This window comes from Panulirus ornatus, chromosome 2 (assembly GCF_036320965.1).
Source record: "Panulirus ornatus isolate Po-2019 chromosome 2, ASM3632096v1, whole genome shotgun sequence".
Classification (NCBI taxonomy): domain Eukaryota; kingdom Metazoa; phylum Arthropoda; class Malacostraca; order Decapoda; family Palinuridae; genus Panulirus; species Panulirus ornatus.
Window position 1 is genome coordinate 23,091,803 of NC_092225.1, and position 12,145 is coordinate 23,103,947.

Below are 12,145 nucleotides of genomic sequence, written 5' to 3' on the forward strand. Positions count from 1 at the left end.
CGCCCTCCAGTACGATATCGACCCCCTCCACTAAAATGACCGGGATCGAGAGGATAAGTCATCGTACTCAGGGGCGCCAAGTCGTTGTGCTTAGAGAGGTGTGTGTGTGTGTGTCTGTGTGTGTGTGTGTGTGTGTGTGTGTGTGTGTGTGTGTGTGTTTGCGGGGGGGTTTAAGTCATCGATCTTAGGGGGGGAGGGGAGGGGGAAATAAGTCATCAACCCCATCGGGGGGAGAGAGAGAGGAACAAGTCATCGTACTAAAGAGGCTGTCAAGAGCTTCAACTTAATTCCTTTTTTTTTTTTCTCCTTCACTTGTACAAAAGAACGTCTTAACTTTTTGATACAGTTCAAACTTCCATATTATCATCTAGTTAATAAATGTGTTTCACAAATGCCTGGTTATTTCAACTCCTATGAATATTTCTCGTAAAGTCATGCAAGAAATGAAACTTTAAATTCTCAACAGTTTTCACTGAGAATATAAACCCCACATATCATTTCTGACACCTCACTCAAGAATACTGTATGGAAGGTACGACCCTTAACCACGACAGTACGACCCTAAACCATGACAGTACGACCCTTAACCACGACAGTACGACCCTTAACCACGACAGTACGACCCTAAACCACACTACGACCCTTAACCACGACAGAACGACCCTTAACCACGACAGTACGACCCTCAACCACGACAGTACGACCCTTAACCACGACACTACGACCCTTAACCACGACAGTACGACCCTTGAGAACGACAGTATGACCTTTAGATATGACGACCGGGCCGTCATACCCAAAAGGTCGTACTGTCGTGCTCCAACAATTAATCCCCTCCAAGCCTTTCCATTCTTCCACTCAACATCATTCAACATTCCTCCTTGTTCTCCTATCCGTTCTTCTGTCTCCTTCCACTCAACATCATTCAACATTCCTCCTTGTTCTCCTATCCGTTCTTCTGTCTCCTGTCCATTTACTTCCTTCAACAGACTATCCACACTCTTTTTAATTATAAACTTATATCAAACATATTCACATATAAGTGGCTTTAGACTATATACCTACATCAACATACACCTAAATGAAAAGCGGCTTTACATATGTAAATTAGTACACACACACACACACACACACACACACACACACACACACACACACACACACACATATAATATATAGTGACACATGTCAACAGGTAGGAAGTATAACTTCCCATAACGTATAAAGAGGCAACAGGTAATCACACGGTGGGGAGGGAGGGGGGGGGAGACGGGGACAAGCATCATTAAATACATCTACGTACATATAAGACAGCACAGAAAAGAAGAAAATCTTTTATGCACCTCAAAACATGGGTAAAATATACACAAATGTACATAATTTTGAGCGTGTAGACACATACGCCATCATGATCGTGTACACACATCAATAAATGTATACAACACATATAAATGTACATAAATCATAAGCGTGTATACATATACACAAATGTACAGTCATAAGCGTGTATACATATACACAAATGCACAAGCGTGAACGTGTACATATACACAAAAGTGAAGTACCAAGAGCGTGTACACAGAAACACACACGTACACCATTATGAGCTGCAAGTGTGCTCACATAAACACATGCAGACACGTCCCCAAAATAAACATTCTCTCTCTCTCTCTCTCTCTCTCTCTCTCTCTCTCTCTCTCTCTCTCTCTCTCTCTCTCTCTCTCTCTCTCTCTCTCTCTCTCCATTTCTCTGTATTTATCTAAACTAACATAACAGTATAATACATTATAATACTGGAGCAAATGAATATCTAGAGATATTGCGATGATTCAATCACAAAACTTAAAAAAATAAGAAAAATCGATAATCTAAACCAATGGTCCAGTCACTTGTGATATAATCAGGGGATACATTTCTAAACCACATCCCCAGAATAATCTGCACTGGTTAAGTACTCTGATCTAAATATCAGGACAACTGGGTAGGGTAGGAAAACTAGTTCACATGCAAAGGCCAAAACGAAACATAAACATTTCAAATGTTAAAAGGAAACTATTTGTGAAGGGAAAAAGAAAATCGCGAAAAAGAAATGAATTGACATTACAAACATCGTTTCGCACCAGGTCAACTGCCACCACAAGACCTAGTGTATACAAGAGAACACACGAATCAACAAACAAACATATGAAAACACTCTACAAGAAAAAACACATGACCCCGGAGTGACTCGAACACCCAGCCTTCTGATCTGGAGTCAGACGCGCTACCATTGCGCCACAGGGCCCCGCGATGAGAGTCGTGCGGCCCCCTGGCGGTTCAATCTTTAAACCAAAGTCAGCCGCTTTACCAAAAGACATAAGCAACTATTCGTTAAGGCTGCTCTATCTAAAACAGTATTTCACCTAAATGGCACACACTGAATTTATTATACATGATTCACAGCAGCATGTACATAGTTTGCGATAGAAATCGCAAGTAGACTACAGTATCATTCAAACAGCATTTACCTTGAAGGTAAGCAGAGAAATGATAAACTATTGCAGATGCAACTGCAATAGTACTCACAAGGATAAGGATCACTGATAAGCTACGACATTTCCGATACTTCACAACATATCCGTGGATTACATGAAAATAAATAACTTACTTGATCACTATTCTTATGGATATGAACAAAATCCAAAATATGATTAAGTTACAATTTCTATATCTAAAGACACGATATACGTACAAAATGCAAACTGCAGTTAATAGGTGCGATTGGTTCCTACATAAATAAACAATACACAACATATTAACAACCAAATCAGTCTACCTAGATAAACACACACAACAAAATACTTTGTCTGGGTTCAGCCTCTTCTTTTGCAAGCAAAATGACGTATTACAGTAGCGTCCAACTTCGAGTAGCACTTTATAGATACAAGTCTTGCAAGTAAATATTACTCTTAATACGTTGTATCCAATGTTCATAGAAGCCTAGTCCCCCTCTAGGTAAATTTAACCACCGATTTCTTTCATAATTTGGTCCTTTGCTACTAGTCTGCTCCTTACGAATGAATAAAACAATTCTGGGGTGATATCAACATATTTTCGTACTTTCTATTCTTCCTGCCTTCTCTCATCATCATAATGTAATTTCTGGCCATCTTTTATCTCAAAAGTTTTGCTCTCATCTTCTTGTGTCCTTTTCTTTCTGCTGAACCCACACCTTAGCTAGTCTTTTATTATCTTCCCGTCTTCCCACAGCTTTGTCAGGTAACGAACTTGATTAACCAAACCTTTTAAAGCTTAATCTTCAAATCCTGGAATTCAAGCTTTATCAATGCCTCGGATTTATTCTTATGCACTTCTCTCACAAGGTATTCGACTCAAAAGCCCAATTTCGACCTAAAAGCCCAATGCATAGAATTTTTTATTTTTCACTCCTATGCAAACTTACCTTTGTCCAATCTATCAATTTCCCTAAAGTCTTTGAGCACAATTAGCAATTACTCTGCTTGACTAACTCAGATACTTCCCGCACCAATGTCATCATTTCTGTTGAAGAATTTGATCGGGTTCATCTGATTTCTGAGGAGCACATAGCATTAGCGTGTGCCTAGAATTCTTCAGTTATCACTTTCCTCAAAGTTCAGCAAAGAGCCAGCTATTTACCACTGAATATTGAAATATAACCCAGCTAGGTTAGTCTATCCTCTACATCACGTCTACCCTGTCACTCTACATCTATGAATACGTACGATTCAGTTCCCTGTGGAGTTGCAGCGTACAAGCTCAGAAGCCCTTCTCGTCTCCCCCTGCAGAGGATTCTTCCGACTGAAGTGGAAGCCGTTTGAGGCAACTGTAAATGGAAAGATTCTTTCGTTCATGACAAATCTGCCTATCTTTAACAGCCAACAAAATAACTTAGGTACGAAATGTGGAACACTTATTAGAACAAGGTGGGGAAATCTGTTTCAAAATAACATTGTGGGTCATGACAATGTCTGAACTATTAATCAAATCTAATCTTGATTCAGGTGATATCACGAATCAGGGTTCTATGGTTCTGAAATAAATAAAAGCAATAATGGGGATAAATATGATACCATTATGTAGTACTGGAATATATAAACGCCTAATTGGTCTACGTCTTTGCAAACTCGAAACATTTTAATCATCTCTTACTCCCTTTTCAGACCAGAATTACCTGCACTCTGTCTATCTATCTATCTATCTATCTATCTATCTATCTCTCTCTCTCTCTCTCTCTCTCTCTCTCTCTCTCTATATATATATATATATATATATATATATATATATATATATATATATATATATATATCCTGAGCCGTCTCCTGAATTGGAAATGGAATAATAAAAAAAAGCATTCAATGTAATTAGCATCTTCCAATCTTCCAAATGTACAAATCTGCAGTCAGAAATAAGTAAATGTAAACAACGCAGGGTAAAATCAACGGGGAAAAAACGTAACGCCCGAACAGGGACTCGAACCCTGGACCGTTAGGTTAAAAGCCTAACGCTCTACCGACTGAGCTATCCGGGCTACATTAAGGCACCTTTATTCCAGGTATTAATTCTAACCACACACAACCTGCCGTTGTGGAAGTGCACAACGCATCGTGCCAAGGCTATAATCATAAAAGAAATAAATGTATTGAAGATTTTTACACAGCTAATATACAGGTATATTTAGCCTTATTGATTATACTCGGTTCTCTCTTATGCGGCTGCGTCAGCGATGTAGCTCGCTCGCGCGGTTCAAATTCTCTGGCTGCGACGGTACAATCCTTGAGCACGACGGTACGGCCCATGGGTATGATGACCGAGCTCTATAGCCTTTTAATGGCCTTACTTGAGAGCCTTTAAAGGTTCAGTCGAAGGCCCTGACCATAATACCCAGGTAGGTTGTACACACGTGTGGCACAAGGATCGCGAAGGCGAATCTATCCGAATTTCTGTTAAGGCGGAAAATTTATACGATGTACGCTGACAGATGGAGGTATATTACCAGAAATTGGGACGGTTACCCTATACTAACTCCAAACGTCACAAAACCTCGGATTCGAACACTGAACACTGCGAACTGATGAATTCAACTGACATGCACCCCTTTAGTGGCTGCCTCATGAAAATCTAGAGAAACAAAAAAATCCCAATTTCGTATCCTATTTCGTTCATTTAAGGGACAAATCTCCGCCATAGATTACGAAGATGTTCTCTTCAGTCTGCCCAAAAAGAATAAAAGAAAACTATGAGTTTTCGGCGCCACATCAACTGAATATCAGATTTACACCGTGGTGTGGCTGGGAAAGGTGAAAACAACAGTAGACACACAGGACTGATTTACGTGATGGTCGTGGGCTCGATAAAAGCGAATGCCCCTCGAAATGCCAAGAGACAGCACAGGCCCCCATCTTAACCTCGGTGAATCAGGGGTATTTAAACTCATCTCAGGTGGAAAAGAAAAAAGCATCGCCCCAGGATGAAGTAATCCCCACGAGATGAAAAAATACCCACGGTAGTTCTGTCAGTCAAAACAGTTGTGGAAGGGTAACTACAAGAGATACGGGAAGTCGTGTCTACATTAAAATGAGGCAACTAAGGTGAAACAGTGCAACTCCAGCGCAGTCGCAGCCGGCCATCTTTGTTACAATACTTTCATGTTGAGGCTTGCCAGAGATAATGGGAAGTCATGTACGGAGAAAGTGAAGCTAGACTGACAGATAGATAGTTATACACAAATAAACGGGTATCAACCCTCGAAGGGGTTTGAGGTAATAAATGTCTCGTTCTAGTAATCTAAACCCTATCAAAACATGCGGCCAAAAATCACATAAGTAACGCATGATAACGACAGCTTAAAACTACAACAGGAAACTTGGGTCATTACATGTCTAATTGATTACAGGGAGTTTTTTTCTTATAACTTTGTCTGTTACGTAGTTACAGAACAATGCATGCTCTGTTCTTTGAGCATCTCTACATAAATGAAAGTAATACCAGAGGTAACTGGTACATATGTCAACATACCTCATTGAAATAACTCTGATATCCTCCTAAGCTTACAATTGTACATTATAATACGAAAAATCTGTCCTACTTGATGTTAAAATGATTAATTATACGAAAATCAAGATTAAAGAGTATAGCTTAGAAATTCGTTGCAACCAAAGCGCTTTCTTAAATCGACATAAAACTACAACACCTTGTAATAAGTGTAAACTATAAGGAAACTAATATGTTGCAGAAACTGCACACAGTCTCCTGATATGGAAGGGCACGGAATAAGGTGTCCTGGAATAAGAGGACTTTAAACTCCATCAAAACGGTGACTGGTCTACAACCGATGAGAAACTAATTCACACAACTAACAAACCCTGAAGGAAGGCTTAAATTAATAATATGAAAATGTAAACAACTCTTACACTAAGAGATGTGGTGATGCTAAATGTCGCTAGAATTCAAGCTCGCGCTGACCAATCATCCTATGACACACCATTTAGAAACTGCTGTTTGCCTATGCCATCTTTAATGATACCAACCAACGTCTGCTATACAATTATCGACCGACCGAATCATCTATATGTGCAAGTTTAGGAAAGTAATCTGCTTATGGTAATGTCCATGAATGTGGGCATCACAAACCTCTCCTATGAAGTGTCTGGCGGTACCTGGCTATTATTTGAAGACCCTGATATAATGAAAAGTATCGTTCATATTTCTTGGCTGAGAATAATGACAATCAAAATAACAAGAATATAGTCAGCTACTACATTTTTTTTTTTTTCAAATCAGCCAGACCTGCAACTCATAACACAACCTTGACATCTTGGAACACAACTACAGTTTATAAACTTCTGTTTCTGTTCGGCTCGTGCAGTAGCAAGCATACAATCATTTCTAAAAGCATCGACACACGAGAAAGGTCATGGGCTCAATACACGATACCGCGGTTGCCTTGGAGTTCCGTGATGCTTAGCTTCGGGTTCCGCTGACCGTAGCTTCGAAAAATTGTCCATGATCAGGTCACTGGGGAAAAGCTGGAAGCCCTGTAACTTGTGGAATGTTCAAGAGCATTTTGGGTATGGCAAAAGACATGTGGCATCCCCATGGACACAGGCGTGTCATAAGTAAATAAAAACTGTGGCAGTGGCAACTTGTCAAGTCATCCTTGGTTTAATAACAATAACCCACTGCTTCACAATCATGTATAACCTTATTGGTACCAGTTACATAAACTGTTACACTCTGCCGGGAGATTTTTACGAATAAGGAAATTCTTGGTCTTAAGGTACTGTAAAGAATACCAGATGAGTTTGAAAAACGTAGACAAATGTGTATTTCGAATGCCTATTACGTTAAATGTCGAATGTGACATCTTGTTTCATGTAATCAGTACTGGATGCTTCGCATAAATCGTGAAAGCCATGTAAATCTTTCAGGAATGTAAAAGAAAAAAAATCTACTTCAGACATAGCGCATACGTTGTTACCTTTACATTTTAGTTTACACTAATCTTCTCTGAAAACTCATTTCCATTTCCTGAATGACAAGAAATCTACAATGCATATATATATATGTGTATTATGCATATATGTATTGTGATTTCAGGTATATTTCAAGTACCGCGCCTCTCGAACCGGCGACCCATATAATTTGACAGCTGTTAACCATACCCAACCAGGTTAACCCCTCCTTCCAACAAGAGCACTCAATTTCAAAACTTTATTCCTTGATAGAGAACCGGCATCCTAGTACTGCTACTAGGTATCCTTGTACAACACTACCAGAAGCATCTGGCGAAAGACGACCCATCACTTCCCTGCAACTTGGAAATGACGCATCCTAGCAAGTAAATTGTATGCATATTTTATTAGTTCACGAGATTAATCTTCAACAAATCGTCTCAACGCTGGTAATAATACGTAATTCCTCTCAGTAAACTTCCATGAAAATAGAGTCACTTTCACACATCCGTAATTAATAACGCACTAACTTCATTTTAAGGAAACTAACCTGTCGGGCATTTCCAAACAGCTATCGTCTTGAGTCAGTTCTTAGAATCAGAGCATAACAAAAGGATAACGTAACATCAATCGCCATGTGCGGATGCAGTCGGAGCCAAGCATTATGAAGAAACACGCATCAGAGAAAAAGTGTCCAAAGATAACCCTACCGTCACCTACATTAGATGAATAAAAAAAAAAAAAAAAATGCGACGTCGCATTCCACATTTCAAGTTACGACATACACCAGTACCACGACGCGTTATGGCATTTCCCATTACACGTATGACCCACAGGAAATGCCATAGGAGTAAATCGTTTCCACCCTCAATTCCGATGTCGTAAGAAGAACAGCAACAGCAACAAGTCTCCGACGCATGTAAGCATGGTAACGTTAAATCAAAAAAGTTTATCATTGACTCCGGCAGTACTGCTTACGGGGGCTTATCCACGTATACTTCCTCAGATCTCAATGCCAAGCAAGTGTCGTTGTGTCGTTGTGGGATTTTAAGGCTAAACCCAGTACAAATATCTTTCTAATTACTCATATAATTCTTGGGCCAACCAACCCGAATTCGGTCACTCAAGCACCTACCATCAACATGGCTGACAATGATTTTAACACATAACACGACAACCAGGAAGACTATTTACTGTTAGTATTGTTTCCCCTACGTAAGAGTGAATAAACTAACTTGGTGGTGATGCTGAAAACGCACTGAAGTTCCGGAATGACACGAGAATCCGTAAACACACAAACACACAAGCCTACAAAAGCTGGGTAATGTTATGGAAATTTCGCGCATGCGTGCCAAGGTCACCTGAGCTGCGGGTTGCGCACGAAAAAAATTATTTTGGTGATTTCGATTAATTTTCATACTTTGTCTTTTAACTAGTGATGCCATTATAGTGCAACACTACTGGTATGTACAGAAAAAGCAAATACCAAACAAGGGTTAACTAAAAGACAGGAAGGCAATTGAAATCTATACACCAATATTTTTTTTTCTTTTGGAAAGGGGGGGGGAAGTGGGGAATATGGAGACCACGATGATATTGGAAGGTCTGTGGCTTGAACTCGTCATACCATTTGAGAACCAAGATTACGGCTTGGAGATAACAAATCAGACACTCGTGTTCGCTCAATGTACCGCTCATATAGCTATCCCTCTCTCGTCGCTTCATTCATCACATTATGAGGTGACTTTAACTGATGACGTGCTCATGGTTTGCATCGTGAAACTTTCTCTTACTGAATCAAGGATACATTAACCTGAGCGTGTAGAGGACACTTCGCGTTCATGTATGTCAACACTGGTTAATAAGGGAAAATTAAACCATCCAGCTCTTGGGATTTCGTTGCCAAATCAAAGTCTAATGTACAGAACTTTCACAAAAAAGTCAACATAAACTGACTCCTGCAAGCTTCCACAAAACGTTGCCAGACAAAGATTACAACAATTTCCACACAAAATCACATAATACAAAATATCATAACACACAGTAAAATAAGTTTTTTCGAACCTACCAACAGACAACTATATGTGTCAGTATTTTGAAAGAATTTGTAACGTAATGAACACATTTTTCATGCATTATCAGATTACTGGGCAAGAATTTGTATTGATTCCAGTTTATCGATTTGATTTCAATAACTAGCAAAGTACAGTGATATAACTCAGGTATAATGGCCTAGCCTTTGAAGTGAATCTTAAAGATCATGCCATACCGTTATACTCCAAGGTCTAACCAATTATGTCTGATTCAACTTGGAAAATATATATGCCTGCCTTTCCCATGCACTCCATAGTTTTCATGGGGTGCACTGAACAGAATACTGCATCACTTATATAAATTCCTTATCGAACAGCTAATAAAAAAACCAACTTTCTGTTGATCTCAAGGAGTTAAATTCGTCATATTCATGAGGTTAACTTAACTTTCCTTTATTCACTTAACCAAAACCATAAACCTAGCTTACACCTAAACATGTACGGAAGAAAATTCCCATCATGCCAATTTCCATTGGCCTAGTAACTGACTTAGGTCTAAGAAATTTACAGTTACACTAGCAGGTTTACTGGCACCCTAACAATATCCAATAAATCTTCCTTAGCCTTGAAAGAGGGTAATTGCATTTATAATGTTTACTGCATAAGGAATAAGTCCTACTCACAACCATGAGTCCTGACGTCAAAGTAGTACTTAACCTAACATAACAGTCTAGATTTTATCAAGTTCCTTTAGAAATGTTCTTGATAACCTAACAGGAGCCCAGGGTACAACATGACGATCTAACATAATGACCTACTTCACAGATAGTTATACTGTTTCCTCGTTAAAGAGGAGTACCTGATAACCAGACCTAACAGCCTCATTCAGGTATGACTCCTTGTAAGAATACCTGATAACCTAACATCCTAATTCAGAGATGACTATCATTTTTCCTTGTCTCGGAAGAGTGCCTGATAACCTAAATAAACATCGTAGTCCAAAAGATAATCATCGTATTTCTTCCTCTCAGAATTGTAATTGATAACCGAAACTATAAGCCTTGTTCAAAGATAGTAATTATTTTCCTTCTCTCAGAACATATGATAACCAAGAACAACACCGTAATTCAGGGGCAGTTACAGTGTTTGATTACGATTATTTGATAACCAAGGATATGAAAAGTATTGAACACCTAACTTTGCTGTTATCAATTATCAGGTTCTAGTATTGATATTCTATATTTTTACATTTTCAACAAACTGATGAACAAGTACATTACTAATATAACAGTTTACAATACAATTGTAAGTTCACTGATTACCGAGCCTGCTTTAATAACAAAACTCACCAAAATCTAAGATTCATGTTTTCTTGATGCAATACACCAAAGAACACTGTAGCAAATTCAATCGACAAATGAAATATGCAATTATGTCTGCCTCTCGGTATATATTCATGATTTTGTTCCGCGATCGCCGTCACATGATGCGACGCCAGGCTTCCTGTGTACAAGCATCACATCCTAAACCTACCCAACCTAACTGGGTTTTCTACAGTATTTACAAGTGTCTTTCACCCACCCTACAGCAATTCTCTCGTTGTTTGGTCTCGCATCCTGGTGAACTCTATTGTTTGGGAATGCCATTACTTCTTACCTTATCGTCCGGGAGGCATTTTTCTTGGGCCGTGTTACGCCAGAGTAGCGTAATGGAAGGCGTACCAAGGTGAACAGATGCGTTCCAGATATGACTCCCAGGCCAACGGCATAGAGACCGGTACGAAATAAAGTTTCAGAATATCACTCAGTTCGTTTAATGAGAGTTCACGTTCTTAACCTGTGTTTACGGGACTGTGTGTGTGTGGGGTCAGGCAAGCTGGCACGGAAGGTCAAGTGTCAGGTCAGATCCTTGAGGTGATAAACACAGCAGCAGTTTGACTCATGTCGCCGCCCACACTATGAAAATAGAGTAAAATAATCCTGTATGGTTTAGGGTGTGTGTCCATGATACACATAGGAGGGAAAAGAAGTGAAGCGACGGAACAACACGAATACAAACCTCCACCGTAACACGTAAATAATTAGAACATACAAACACACAATCCTAGGAAAGCCTTTCCAACCGAGAATTCTGGTCAATTTTTATTACCAATTTCTCAATTTCTCTTATTCAGTTTATCTATTTGTATATTTACCAGGCCCCCGAGATATTTACCAGCATAAGTTTAAAACTTGGCATCACAGCTCGCTCTCACTCTACTTCCTGAAACCGACAATTTATGGCCATTTTATAGAATGTTGGCCGAGACAGGTTGAATCCTGTAACAAATCTTCAAGGTATTGAAATTATTGATGGCGCAATGGTTTATCTCATCCCAAACAGTAGACACGATGATGCCAACTTGACAAGAAACGGTGGAAGAATCGGACTGTGACCAAGTGGAGGGGAGAAAAAGTTCAGAAAGACAATAAGAGGGGAAATACTTAACTCCTCCCGCCATCCTCTTTCTCATGGATATGGTACTACATGTGTTGAAAACTTTTGGGGAATACTTCTGTGAAAATACATTTACATGAACTCCTTCTTGTAGACTTTATTTCATGTAACCCTTCACAATTTATGTATTAGTAATAGTAAAAT

The 12,145-nt window shown here is 39.3% G+C and overlaps 1 protein-coding gene and 2 non-coding genes across 6 annotated transcripts in view; all 3 read right to left on the minus strand.

The window, feature by feature from the left end:
• Positions 1-11,311, minus strand: part of spel1 (DNA mismatch repair protein spel1) — a 78,693-nt gene extending 67,382 nt beyond the window's left edge. For 3 of the 4 annotated variants that reach the window (XM_071671484.1, XM_071671473.1, XM_071671462.1), the window contains exons 1-2: positions 11,162-11,310; positions 3,744-3,844 (exon numbers count right to left, since the gene is read on the minus strand). The gene's annotated coding sequence lies outside the window, so the exon portion shown is untranslated. Of the gene's footprint in view, positions 1-3,743; positions 3,845-11,161 lie in introns of all 4 variants that reach the window. The other variant, XM_071671494.1, reaches the window with a different exon arrangement.
• Positions 2,213-2,284, minus strand: TRNAW-CCA (transfer RNA tryptophan (anticodon CCA)). The gene has a single exon. It is a non-coding gene; the product is annotated as a tRNA-Trp (tRNA).
• TRNAK-UUU (transfer RNA lysine (anticodon UUU)) lies at positions 4,477-4,549 on the minus strand. The gene has a single exon. It is a non-coding gene; the product is annotated as a tRNA-Lys (tRNA).
• Positions 11,312-12,145: the final 834 nt, after the last annotated feature.